Source organism: Triticum urartu, chromosome 2A (assembly GCF_056163025.1).
Source record: "Triticum urartu cultivar PI428250 chromosome 2A, HENAU_Tu73, whole genome shotgun sequence".
In the NCBI taxonomy this organism is placed as follows: domain Eukaryota; kingdom Viridiplantae; phylum Streptophyta; class Magnoliopsida; order Poales; family Poaceae; genus Triticum; species Triticum urartu.
In genome coordinates, this window is record NC_141874.1 from 532,585,206 (window position 1) to 532,597,578 (window position 12,373).

Below are 12,373 nucleotides of genomic sequence, written 5' to 3' on the forward strand. Positions count from 1 at the left end.
TTTTTCTAGATTTTGCCTGGTGCAATTGAAAACGGCAGGAACCAAGGAAGTAGACATATCTACAACCACCTATTTTGCGGCAGCTACCACTGTTGCGACTGTCTGAGATGATTTCTTCTCAACCGCAATCTCAACCTTCTTGTCGATGTTTTCTTCAGTTAACCTCCTTCTTCCCTTTCTCTCCTCCGTGGTCTCACGGTAGTACTTCTTCCACGTGGCGCCGTCTCCGACACTGTGCACGCGTCCATACGACGGTCGAGTCTCCACCGGGAGTGTTTCAATATGTTCAACGCCCAGTTGAATGGAGTGTCCCACTTGGGCCTCGCCAACGCCTCAGACGACGAGTCGCTTTCGGCCGCAATCCTGTGCTGCTCTCTCTACAAAATGCACAAGGATCATTTACAAATATGACTAACATGCAGTCGAATTGATCAGAAACTAAAATTACCAGCAGTCTCATGAATTCCTTCGTGACCACGTTCGTCTCGAAAACCTTCTTCATTGGGTCCCAACGGTGTTGGGCCCTGAGGATGTCACGCTCCTGCGGGACGGTGAACTCCGCCAAGGGGTCTGGGATGCCCATACTCGCGGCTTCCGCGTCCTCCTTGGCCCATATGGACCTCTTCCCGCCGTAACCACGGCTTCCGAGGTGGTGGCACCCAATGTTCCTCTGTTGAAGCCCCTTCATGTACTTTGACTTTTTTTGGTAGATTCAGCCTCGCAAGCCGCCTTGAATATTTCAAAGTGCTTTTCCATGATTGTCGGGTTATCCTTTACAATCTCGGAGTAGGGTTCCTTTTTGTCGATGATCCTTGCTTTCACCCTTGTTTTCCAGGTGGCCAACACATCACTAAACTTGGTCATGGTGTGTTTGTTTATCTTCTTCATTATCGGGTCCTTATCTGGATCTTTATAATCCTTTTCATTCCGGCCAGGGAACAAGAATATCTGGTGCAGCTTCTTTAGGAGGGAGGGCCTCATATTATCTATCTTCTATAGTTTCTCATCATTGATGGTGGCGGTTGTCCGTACAATGCGTCCTATTTGATTGCCGTAGCACGCGCGCGCTTCCTCGGGCGCGTTTGGCTCAAAATTGCTGTCGTCCACCTCTGTGACCACCAGTCTAGTAGTCCTGAGTTTGTTAGGAAGTCGTTGCCTCTTTGTTTTCGGTTCTACACCAGCTCCGCTCCCCGAGGCAATGCCGGTCTCAGTCTCAACGCCGGTATCGATGCCGGTCTGAGTCTCAGCGCTGGTCTCAGTCTCAGCACTGGTCTGCGTGTCGATCTCAGTCCCCGATGCGACCGGTGGGCCCAGCAACAACATCGGTTGATCATCGGCAAGGCTCAAAAATTCGTCTGCCGCTAGGTATACGTCGTCGCAATTACTGGAACCCTGTCCTTCATCATTGCTAGCCATGTTTCCTACGATTAAATCTAGTCAATTAATTCTAGACCTAATAAAATGAATAATGATAAAAAAAGGCCTATGTTTTGCAGTACGTTGACTCCTTCCCGGTGCGGCAAATCCCGGGCACTCGATATGTCCTAGTTTTTAGCACAAGTCATGCCGAAATTCACGAAAAATTTCGGCATGACCTTTGCTAAAAAGTGGACAAATCGAGAACCTGAAATTTGCCAGAATGGAAATGAATCAACATTCCGGCAAAACATAGGCCACTCAGCTTCATCCCCTGGAAACAGTGTTCAAATATCCATCTTTGACACCGCAACACATGTCCAAATATACACGAGCAACCACATGTCCAAATATACATGTCCAAATTTCACAAGCTAATTCAAAAACAAAGTGTAGAAGAAAATTCATTTAACTACTAATAGAACAAAATTCAGTTAACTTTAGTGCTCTATAATGATGAAAGGAAAAAAATCCAGTTAACTACTAATTTCATTCATTTAGGTTATTCATTTAACTTCACCTAATTAACCAACTGTACCACTACTACTAGCAGCACTACTAACCTAATTAACCTGGCAAAACTCTACTGCCCTAACTAAAAAACATCTAATTAACATCTACTAGTACCACTACTGCCCTAACCTAATTAACATCTACTAGTATCACTATATACTACAACAGCATCTACCCTAATTAAACCCTACTGCCCTAACTAACTTTGGTTGTAAAACAAATTTTTTGCTCTAAACTAATTTTTGCTCTAACATCTACTACTTAACATCTTTTGCTCTAAACTAATTTTTTTCTATAACCTAACTTTTGCTCTACTAATTTTGGATCTAAAATGCAGAGAGAGAGGAGTGGGGCGGGTGGGGGACTTACAGAGAGGGGAGAGACGGTGGCAGGGAGGTGCTCGTCGGCGGAGGCAGGGGTAGAGAGGGCGGGCTCGGGCACCGGCAGCGGCGGTCCCGGGCGGGCTCGGGCGGCGACGGTGAGGTCAAGGGCGGCCTCGGGCGGCGGCGATGAGGATGACGGCAGCCTCGGGAGGAGACAGTGAGGTTGCGGGCGTCCATGCCGGCAGGAGACGACGGCGAAGTAGGGCGACGGCGGCGAGGGCGAGGGATTTGGGGCAGAAGTGGAGGTCGGGGGGAGGGAAACAGCTGTTTAAGTAGAACGTAACAGTAGCGCGTTCCTGGAAACGCGCTATAGCTATGTTAGCTACAACGCATTTCTTGAAACGCGCTAGTTCTATTCCTTTCTCCTTTTCTCCCTTTTTCATTTATTTTTCTTTACATTTTATTTGTTTCCTTTCTACTTTTTTTATTTCTTTCATTTTCATTTACTTTTCTACTTGTTTTTCATTTCATTTTATTTTCGTTAGCAGTAGCGCCTTACACGTAAACGCGCTGCTACAACAAAATTAGCGGCAGCGCTATTTCTAAAAGAGCGCTACTACTATGTGTAGCCGATCGTCTTAGTGGCGGGAATTTTTGTAGTAGTGCTTTTACAACGGGACGCGCTACTACTATATATGTATCTGCAGCGCGGTTATTTAGCGCGCGCTACTGCTGTCTAGCAGTAGCGCCCTTTTTTAACATGCGCTACTGCTAAAATACTGTGTATAGGCTTTTCCCTAGTAGTGAGGAACCAATATGAGCATCCAAGTTCTGCTGTTGGTTATTGACCAGAGATATGTCTCAGTCATGTCTACATAGTTCTTGAACCCATAGGGTCCGCACGCTTAACGTTCGATGACGATTTGTATTATGAGTTATCTGTTTTGGTGACCGAAGTTTGTTCGGAGTCCCGGATGAGATCACAGACATGACGAGGAGTCTCGAAATGGTCGAGAGGTAAATATTCATATATTGGAAGGTAGTATTCGAACATCGGAATGGTTTCTAGTGGTTCGGGTATTTTACGGGAGTACCGAGGGGTTACCGGAACCCCCGTGGGGGAAATATTGGGCCTACATGGGCCTTAAAGGAGAGAGAGAGGAGCCCGCAAGGGGTGGCCCCCCCATGGAGTCCTAATTGGACTAGGGGACGGGCGGCGCTCCCCTTTCCCTCTCCCTTTCCTTCCTTTCCCCCTCCTGTAAGAAAGGAAAACGGGGGGGGGGGGGGGGAATCCTACTAGGAGTGGAGTCCTAGTAGGACTGCTCCCATGGCGGCCTCCTCCTCCCCTCCTTTATATACGGGGGCAGGGGGGCACCCCAGAGCACATCAATTGTTCTCTTAGCCGTGTGCGGTGCCCCCCTCCACAGTTTATTCCTCCGGTCATAGCGTCGTAGTGCCTAGGCGAAGCCCTACGCGGATCACATCACCATCACCATCACCGTCACCATGCCGCCGTGCTGACGGAACTCTCCCATGACCCTTTGCTGGATCAAGAGTTCGAGGGACGTCATCGAGTTGAACATGTGCTGAACTCGGAGGTGTCGTACGTTCGGTACTTGATCGGTTGGATCGCGAAGACGTTCGACTACATCAACTACATTAACCTAACGCTTCCGCTTTTGGTCTACGAGGGTATGTGGACAAACTCCCCTTCTCGTTGCTATGCATCTCCTAGATAGATCTTGCGTGATCGTATGATTTTTTAAAATTGCATGCTACGTTCCCCAACACGCATCCCAAAATATGCATGTAAAATCCATGTCTTATGATCGACCGCAGTCTCAAGAATGATGGTCGCATACTTCTTGTCCTTTGAATTGTCCATGCCATGCTACAAGGTAGTTCTTCCACTTCCAATGCATGCAGTGAATGGAGCCAGGCATACTTGAAAATCCATGGGCTTTGTTCATCTCCAAAAGCCTCGCTGTGTCCTGAGCATTGGATGCTCTCAAATACTCTGGCCCAAACACTTCAAGCACTGCCTTTCCAAATTTCTTAATGTAAAAGATTGAAGTTCTCTCTCCCATTACCAAGTTATCGCAAGTGAAATATGCGGGGGACACCATATGCCATCATGTGCAATGTGGAAGTCCCCTTTTTGGATGGTGCTATGTCCATGATTTCTGGTGTAAATTCCCCTCTGCTTAAAGGACAGATCATGTTACTTCACACATTAGGAATGTTAAGGAACAAATTTGGAGACATCCTAAATCGGCAGCGAAAGTATCGCTCTGGATACACCAGAGACAAACTAAAATAGTTTTTCATTAATCTAGTGTGCGCCTATTTCCTATCCCTCTGAATGAACTCCTGACCAAAACGGAACCACCATGATTCAACCTGCTTTTCTTGTGAATCATAAAGATTAAAGCAATGTCATCCTCTTCCTTCATGTCATATTCCTCTTCAGACGAGGAATCCTCCCACTGAGAGGATTCAAATGAACTCATCTACAATACAATAATTTCCATTAAAATATACCATTTGGTGCGTTTGGAGGTTGTGTTGGTGGGGTGCGAGTGTAGCGCAGTGTTGCACAAAGAGCATCTGCTCAGAGCCGCATGGCTGGATCGGGGCGGAGTACATACAATGATCGGCTTCATGTAGCCTTTTTGGAGATTGTGTTGGACGCATGTGGCATGGAGGTTGTTGGTGCAATATCTGCCTACCTTGTGTTTTGGAGATTGTTGACAAAAATAGGTATGGACTGATTTGTTTGCTAGTGCATACAGAGAGAAAAAGTCCATACACGACTGAAGAGAATGTTGTCTCCGGTGCTGAGTTTGAAAAAGTTCACTGAAGTATATCTGCGCTATAGAGAAGAACAAACTATATTCGTTGAAGTAATAGAGTCGAGAAGACTTATGTGAAGAAATCGACGCCTTAAAACTTTATTGCTGAAGCAAAGCTTTTATTTCAGTACTATTGCCCGAAGAAATTGATTGCAGCGATGGAAGTCGAAGATAAAGTGAAGACGTAGTATTCATTTTGTTGTTCTTCTTTCATTATTTTGAGTCATAGGACCTCCAACTATTAAGAGGGGTATAGGTTCTCGATGCTTAGGTATATTGTGATGCTTAGACATAACCCATGAAAGATGCGAGAGAAATCTCTTTGTGCTCCGAGCAAAGACTTGTCAGCAAGAGACTGTGATCTTCTTCGCTGCGAGAGATTTGCCTTGGACCGAGAAGTTAGCATTTCTTCTCCGCAAGAAATGTTACCATTGTGCTCAAATCTGACCGTTGGACTCGTGTCACTCGGCCATTGGCTGAACCTGAGGTCTAATTTGTTCTTTTCCCATCAGGGAAGGCTGTGGCTATAAATAGCCACCCCACTCCAACTTTATCCGTTGGCTGCTCCGCTTGAGATTTCTCAGAAGATTGATTTGAGCAACCCCTCTCCGAGTGATTTGAGTTTAAGATCCTCCGAGAGAAAAACCAAGAGCCCAAACTTAGATAGTGGTTTAGCATCACAGTAGTTCTGAGTGAGAGTTCTTGTACCTATTACTCTTGAGGGCTCCGCACTCTCTAGACAGATAGGTTTCGGCTTCGAGTGTTGAAGAGTTGTTGTCTTCACCGAGCCAGATCTTCAGCAACCAAGAGTGATTGTGGTTCACGAAGGTCGACCGAAGGTTTGGTGATAGCCGACAAGGATCTACCATGAGTGAAATCAACCTGAGTCTGATCAGCTCTATGTTGAAGGAGAATAAGGTGAAGAGATATTATCTTCCGTGTTAAGTCACATCCCCTCGCACTAGACGTAGCCCTTTGGCAAAAGGGTGAACTGGTCTATCAAATCTCTATGTCGCCATCGAGCACCACTGGTTCCATTTACTCTACTGCATTTCCTTCAGTAGTTCATATTCGTGCTCTGTGCCGATAGTTTACTCGATCTTTTCGTCCTGTCTGTTATCTAATTGTATTTCAGTATTTCCACATGTTTCATTGTCTTCGTCTGTATTCATTCGGATCCATCTTGTCCCTAGCATTCGCCTATCTAATCTCTCCATAGTATTTATATTCATGCATACCATGCTATGTATCATTCTGCTACATTTGTTTGCATGTTGCATTACTCTCATCGTAGTTAAAGCTGTAATTTATCAAGCTTGTAATGTTGTCAATGCTTTCGTCGACGAATATGCCTCTGAAGAATAAGGCTAATTAAGTTTATTTCTTTCGGTACTACTTTTGCTGCTGTGAGTGGGATTAGTTTCAAAGCTTTCAAAAGAAAATTTGAATCTCCCATTCACCCCTCATCTGGTCGATATACTCTCGGTCCTAATGGAGGTCACTCCATAGCAGCGTGAGTGGATTCGGCTAGGCCTCTCGTGTCTGGGTTCGAGCAGGTCTGTAACCTTCGGGTGAAACTAAGCGGCACAACAGAGCCGTTTGATGGTGATGTTGCAGGTTGTAGTGGAACCGGAGCTCGTGCTCGACACAACAGCAAATGCACATCAGGTGAGTGGAAGGCACCACGTGAATGGATGACCTGCAACCCCACCAGGTGTCTCCAAGGGAATCTCTAGTGCTAGAGATGGTGACCAACGCGTGCAAATTTGGCACTCGTGTTTGTGGATTGGTTGCGGTAGAAGGACGCTTTCTAGGTCTGGTGAATCTTTTCTTTTGAAAAGGAGGATTTACCCCTAGCCTCTGCATCAATCGATGCACACAACCATTTTATTATTATTCAACAGAGTCTGAAAACATGCATACATAGATCAACCCGAAGCCACCTAGCCAATGAACAAAGTCACAACACCTACACTCATGATAATGTGCCCGAACCGCATTGACAAGCACTACCTAATCCAATGGCCTCATGCAACTGCCCGCATTGGGCTGGGAGCACCCCTCGGTCTGGTCGACCCGCAGTGCGCATCGCATGCGCAAGCTCTGGAATGCCGGTGCCATGTTCCGCCATTCCATCTTCAGGAGGGATCAACGCATTCACCTTGTCAGGACATACTGCCGTTGACACTAGACATTGTCACACTCCTACACGTGTCCATCCACACGCGCACACCTCCGAGACTCTGCGCCTTTATGAGAATATTCCTAATGCATATATGAGATTATGCCATGAATGATCATAGCCATAAATATCGCAATATTTTCAATTGCCCAAGTGTAATTAGTTTACCATGCCATTCGACTGTTTTCGAGAGAGAGAGATGACACCAATGAACCTATGGCCCCTGGATCTATTTTCCATTAATAAACTCTTCTACAAAAATTGATCTTTTATTTACCTTACTATTTACCACTACCTATCTCTATTTTCTTTTAATCTTGTAGCTAGCAAGACAAGAGGCTTGACAACCCTCTTGCCATGTTGGGTGCAAGTTTTTTGTTTGTTTGTGCACATGTGTTGTTTATCTTGCTAGCTTAGAAGCTCTTGCTAGTTCGATAAACCTTGATTCTTAACTGAGGGAAAATGTTGTTGTTGTTCTATTTCACCATTCCTCTTTGGGGAAACCCAACGACTCCTACAAGAGTAGCAATGGGTAACACCTGCAGTATCGTTAATTTTGTTTATTTAACTTCTAGTAATACGTTTAAAGATGACAATATCAACTTTACTCTCTCTCTCTCTCTCATTTCCTAGATTTAACAATAGTGCGAGTTTCCTCATCTATATCTCCATCATTAATCATATTAGTGCTAAGAAGAGATTATTCCCCAGCCACTTTAGTTAGAAGCAACACATTATCTTATTTTTGTTCCAAATTATCACTTTTTCCAGCTAGTTGTTATCTAGTTTTCTCGAGTTTTGTCACAACATCTATGGCAATAAAATTATCACCGGAAATTTCAATACCCATTCTAAATTAGCACAATGTAGAAAAGTGTAAGTGCATCTAGTGCCCCTTAGTGATTTTGGTGTATTGAAGACTTATAGGTTAAGGGACTAATATTTTTGTGAGTGTACACAGGTCTTATAAGACTCTGAGGAGTTTGCTATATCCGAAGAAAGTCGACCCCTAAAAATGAATGTCTTCATCTGAAGACTTTCATTTTCTTGAAGACTTTGAAGATGAGGAAACTAGTGTGACCTTGAAGATATTGATGTGAGGACAATGAAGCATGAATACTTTTGTTTTCGTAGTTTCATTTCCTTGTTTTGAGTCATAGGAAACATCGTACTTGTGGCACCCCAGCTCAGAGAAACCGAAACGCCCCGTATTCTAGCCCAAAGATCGAGGAGAAGTCTTCTGGAATACGACACTGCTTAGCATAGAAGAAATCAGCTTTTTATTACAATCGATATGGGTACAAGGGCATTACATCGGCACGGTGACACTATGCCCACCTCGGTTGCTCTATGCAAGCAGCAGAATAACACGAAGCAGTGGAATAATTCTAGCAGCGGACAACAATGACGGCGATGAACTCCACTCCACAGGGACTCTGGCTAGAACGCTTATCCTAGCTCGCAAACAAGGAATCCATGACAAACAAGCAATCAAATCCGGCATGACCTGCAAACTGGCATGACACGCCAGGTTAGTACATCGAATGTACTTGCAAGCTCACAGCAACCAAGAGCAATCAAGACAGACACAACATGGCAATTACAGGTTAACAAGGATTATCATGATACTATCAGAACAACATGGCTTATACAACATGATTCAACTAGAACAATACGTGCATGGAATGAACATATGAACATGATGATACTAGCATGCAACATGATGAATCTATCATGCACCAACTTACTTTGCTCGGGTTACGTCATATCCATCACATACATAAGCTTACCATCACGGACATCATACGATCATCTCAGGATCCAATCAAGCTTGGTATTACAATACCGTAGTAATCATTAATGACCACAAGGATCTTGACCTTAACCCTTGACTCTCTCATAACACCACAAATATCCAACAACTTGGTATCCTCAATACCATGGTGATCATCTCACGATCACAATCAACCTCTTTCTCACCATCGAACCAGGGTTGTTACTAAGCACATTATTATTAATGTTGAACCATAGTGTGACCAACTACGAACCGGGCCCTTATCTGCGGGCGCGGCTATCGATAGATTTAATACACACTCTGTAGAGGTTAGCACATTGTACCCACACCATGGAACCCATGGCCTCACACTCCCATTCAGGTGGACCAACGGCGTTCCGACAAAACCGATCTACTGCCATGACACTCTCTCGGCCACTCCGACAAACTCCCCTCTAGGCTAAGTCATGGGTGGCCCCGTGCCTACCAAAGGCATCAATGACCACCGTCGTGGCAAAACAAAAAACGGTCCCAAACGGGGACAAGGATCCTTACAACAACAATGGGCACACAAGGCTTATTCCGTCCTACCTGATCTGGGTAGCGCCCGCGCATAACCTTCCCTTTTTGGAGGCACTTGCGAGAGGAATGACAATAGACCCAGTTAGGCCCTTCCCATAAAAGGCAAATGTGGCTGCACTGGTCAGCTCGATATGGTGGCACCATGACTCAGCCAACAGTTGTTCAAGTTCATTTAAGTCCGGTTAAACTTGAATGCAACAAGCTGAGTCATATTAAAATAACATGATGCAACTACAATGCATGAGCATGATATCAACATAAGCATAGTGGTGTGATACGTCTCCAACGTATCTATAATTTTTGATTGTTCCATGCTATTATATTATCTGTTTTGGATGTTTATGGGCTTTATTATACACTTTTATATTATTTTTGGGACTAACCTATTAACCCAGAGCCCAGTGCCAGTTTCTGTTTTTCCTTATTTTAGAGTATTGGCGAAAAGGAAAATCAAACGGAGTCCAATTGACCTGAAACTTCACGGAACTTATTTTTGGACCAGAAGAAGCCCACGGAGTATCGGATATGGACCAGGAGAGTCCCGAGCTGCCCACGAGGGTGGGGGCGCGCCCACCCCCTGGGCGCGCCCCCCTACCTCGTGGACAGACCGGAGGTCCACCGACGTACTTATTCCTCCTATATATACCCATATACCCTAAAAACTTTGGGAGCAGAATAGATCGGGAGTTCCACCGCCAAAAGCCTCCATAGCCACCGAAAACCAATCTAGACCCATTCTGGCACCCTGCCAGAGGGGCAATCCCTCTCCGGTGGCCATCTTCATCATCCCGGCGCTCTCCATGATGAGGAGGGAGTAGTTCACCCTCGGGGCTGTGGGTATCTACCAGTAGCTATGTGTTTGATCTCTCTCTCTCTCTATCTATCTCTCGTGTTCTTGAGGTGATACGATCTTGATGTATCGTGAGCTTTGCTATTATAGTTGGATCTTATGATGTTTCTCCCCCTCTACTCTCTTCTAATGGATTGAGTTTTCCCTTTGAAGTTATCTTGTCGGATTGAGTCTTCAAGGATTTGAGAACACTTGAGGTATGTCTTGCGTGGGATACCCGTGGTGACAATGGGGTATTCTATTGATCCACTTGATGTATGTTTTGGTGATCAACTTGCGGTTTCTGTCCATGAACCTATGCATAGGGGTTGGCACATGTTTTCATCTTGACTCTCCGGTAGGAACTTTGGGGCACTCTTTGAAGTTCTTTGTGTTGGTTGAATAGATGAATCTGAGATTGTGTGATGCATATCGTATAATCATACCCACGGATACTTGAGGTGACATTGGAGTATCTAGGTGACATTAGGGTTTGGGTTGATTTGTGCCTTAAGCTGTTATTCTAGTACGAACTCTATGATACATTGAACGGAAAGAATAGCATCATGTTATTTTACTACGAACTCTTGAATAGATTGATCAGAAAGGATAACTTTGAGGTGGTTTCGTACCCTACAATAATCTCTTCGTTTGTTCTGTGCTATTAGTGACTTTGGAGTGACTCTTTGTTGCATGTTGAGGGATAGTTATATGATCCAATTATGTTATTATTGTTGAGAGAACTTGCACTAGTGAAAGTATGAACCCTAGGCCTTGTTTCAATGCATTGCATACCGTTTGTGCTCACTTTTATCATTAGTTACCTTGCTGTTTTTATATTTTCAAATTACAAAAACCTTTATCTACCATCCATATACCACTTGTATCACCATCTCTTCGCCGAACTAGTGCACCTATACAATTTACCATTGTATTGGGTGTGTTGGGGACACAAGAGACTCTTTGTTATTTGGTTGCAGGGTTGTTTGAGAGAGACCATCTTCATCCTACGCTTCCCATGGATTGATAAACCTTAGGTCATCCACTTGAGGGAAATTTGCTACTGTCCTTCAAACCTCTGCACTTGGAGGCCCAACAACGTCTACTAGAAGAAGGTTGTGTAGTAGACATCAAGCTCTTTCCTGGCGCCGTTGCCAGGGAGGTTAGCACTTGAAGGTATATCTTTAGATCTTGCAATCGAATATTTTTGTTTCTTGTTTTATCACTAGTTTAGTTTATAAAAGAAAATTACAAAAATATATGGAATTAAGGGTACCTCGTATGCTTCATCTTTTTAATATCTATCATGAAAATAAGGATTACGATAATTGTGCTCAAGTGCTAGAAGAAGAATGCATTAGAATGTTTGGCACTAAATATTTGAATGATGAGCATGATTGCAATGTTGTTAGTATGAATTCCTTGAATATCCATGATGCTAATGATATGCAAAGCCACAAGCTTGGGGAAGCTATGTTCGATGAAGATGATATTTTTTGTCCCCCAAGTTTTGATGAGCAAATTTATTATGATGAAAGCAAGCCTCCTATTTATGATGATTATATTGATGGAAGTGGATTTGGAGAGGTCATGACTTTATCTAGTGATGAATCCACTATTTTGGAAGAGGTTCCAATTGATTATGAGAACAAAGTTGTTATCTATGATGATTATTGTGATGACTTGTATGCTATTAAGAATAATGATAACCATGAAACTTGTCATCATGATTTTAGTTTTCAATTGGATTATGCCTCACATGATAGTTATTTCGTCCAGTTTGCTCCCACTACTATTGATGAGAATAGATTTGTTTATGTGGAGTGTAATAACATTTCTATGCTTGTAGATCATGAAAAGAATGCTTTAGGTGCTGGTTATATTGTTGAATTCATTCATGAT

At 43.9% G+C, this 12,373-nt stretch overlaps 1 pseudogene; it reads right to left on the reverse strand.

The window, feature by feature from the left end:
* Positions 1-286: 286 nt before the first annotated feature.
* LOC147985763 (uncharacterized) lies at positions 287-1,416 on the reverse strand (annotated as a pseudogene).
* Between the last annotated feature and the right edge of the window lie 10,957 nt (positions 1,417-12,373).